The 2145-nt window shown below is 33.4% G+C and overlaps 1 long non-coding RNA gene across 1 annotated transcript; it reads right to left on the bottom strand.

Annotated features, from left to right (window-relative positions):
* Nucleotides 1-274: 274 nt before the first annotated feature.
* On the bottom strand, nt 275-1855 carry LOC106473178. The gene is made up of 2 exons (XR_002613603.1): nt 964-1855; nt 275-525 (listed from the first exon to the last, which is right to left on the bottom strand). It is a non-coding gene; the product is annotated as an uncharacterized LOC106473178 (long non-coding RNA).
* Nucleotides 1856-2145: the final 290 nt, after the last annotated feature.

The raw sequence follows: 2145 nt of genomic DNA, 5'->3' as shown, positions 1-2145 counted from the left end.
CATACAAAACAATACCTTCAACGAAACTCTTTTATGTTGTAAAGACATTTTCTTGCTTCTTTTGTTATAAAAGAACATACCTAACGAGACACTAATTACAATGTTTTGTGATATTCTTTAACTGATTTAGCTAGCTTTTATAAAACTTTGTTTTTAATACACAACTCATGTCCATATCATCAATATCTTTGTCAGTGTTACTGTGGTTTGGTAAAAACCATCTAATATTGTATATTGTTTCTGTTGTTGTGGCAACAGCTAGAGGGACTAAGGAATCAACAGAAAGATTTATTGCAATGATCGATGCTTCACTCAGGTTTACAGAACAGTCTGGTTTACTTAAGTTTAACTGTAAAATATCCTCTGACTGTCTGACTTTGTAAAAATGAACACTTCCTTTCTCCGTTCCTAGGGCTAATAAACACCCGTTCAGAGCTACACAAACAACGTAACTACGTAGAGCTTCCGTTGTTTTGTACACTCTATAAGTCTGTCCATCTAAAGAAATGCACAGCAGGTGGTCAGCTGGAAGGAAAAAAAAAGTTATGTGGGCAGAAAATTGAAATGCAATGAATATACATCTAAATAATTAAGTGAGATGAAAATAAATGGTTCAATGATCTTATCAGGTTTAACATTTTAGGTAGGTTACTACTGAAGAAAGTACAACATTTTAACTTCTTTTCAATTAGGCTTCAATAACTATTCTTCGCTGTAATTTATTTATCCAACAATGATACTTGAAGCCATTCTTTCTTCATTAGCACGCTTGATTTCAACTGACTTGTTATAGAACTCCATACTTCTCTCTCTCTCTTGCAATTCCCAGTTTGCCCCTGATGAAGAAAGGCCCACCTTTCGAAAGTCCTAGGGCTATGAACACTTGAATATATGCTTGTTACGTTTAACTAAAACAAATGCACTGATCTACATACTCACACCATATATTTGGAAAGAACTTACCCGTAAGCAGAAAAATTATTCCTTCCCTCAGCACGTAAGCCTGGACTATAACCAAATCCTGAGATTCCCAATCCTGTATGCAGTATTCACCGGGTAGGAAAAAATGAGGACTTTTAATACAAGTTAGTAGCCACTCTTCTTCTTCTAAAGAAAATACCTGACGAGTTCCATTTTGGCAAAGGCATGTAATCTGAAATCGCACGTCAGTTAAATATTCTCAGGTGGATTATAATAAAGTTTCGGCTTTTGACTAGATTAGATTAATTTTGTTTCAATTAAGAATAGAGAAAAACCTAATACCAGTCACTTAAACAGGAAAACACTTTTATCAAAAGCCTATATGCAAGTTAGATTTCAAGCTTTTGGATGTTTTACTATTAACTACCATACAGAAACAATTTAACAATATATTTGTATTTCCATGTGAGAAATATACATGTGCATGTGACAAAAATGTTTCAGTTCTACTGAACGAATATGCTTCAGTAGCAACAAGTCACAACTAGTTTAAACAAGGTGTAATTAGCTTGGTATTTACATTAATACATAATTAATTGTGGCTGGACAAATATGAAACTATAACTGATTTAAAATATAACCCATGTTCAATAAACAGCAAATTGTATTTAATGCTAACAAAATAAGTCTGTAATTAAGGCTAACTATAAAAGAATAAACACCTAATAAAAGCTGAATACATATATAACCACACATGGTTCAGCACCTAATGAGGGCTGAATAAATATCTAACAAACATAACCAAACATTATTCAACACCTAATCAGCCCAGACAATAAACATCTAACAAACATAACCACACACAGCTCAACACCTAATAAGGACAGAATAAACATCTAACAAACATAACCAAACATTATTCAACACCTAATCAGGAGAGGTCTGCTGATTAGGTGTTGGTGGTTATGTTTGTTAGGTGTTTATTGTCTGTTGATTAGGTGTTGAACTGTGTGTGGTTATGTTTGTTAGATGTTTATTTTTGTTAGATGTTTATTGTCTGGTGATTAGGTGTTGAACTGTGTTGATTAGGTGTTGAACTGTGTGTGGTTATGCCAGACAATAAACATCTAACAAACATAACCACACACAGCTCAACACCTAATAAGGACAGAATAAACATCTAACAAACATAACCAAACATTATTCAACACCTAATCAGGAGAG

This window comes from Limulus polyphemus, unplaced genomic scaffold, assembly GCF_000517525.1.
Source record: "Limulus polyphemus unplaced genomic scaffold, Limulus_polyphemus-2.1.2 Scaffold5950, whole genome shotgun sequence".
NCBI lineage: Eukaryota > Metazoa > Arthropoda > Merostomata > Xiphosura > Limulidae > Limulus > Limulus polyphemus.
The sequence above is the reverse complement of the archived record's forward strand: the minus strand, read 5'-3'. Positions and strand labels throughout refer to the sequence as shown.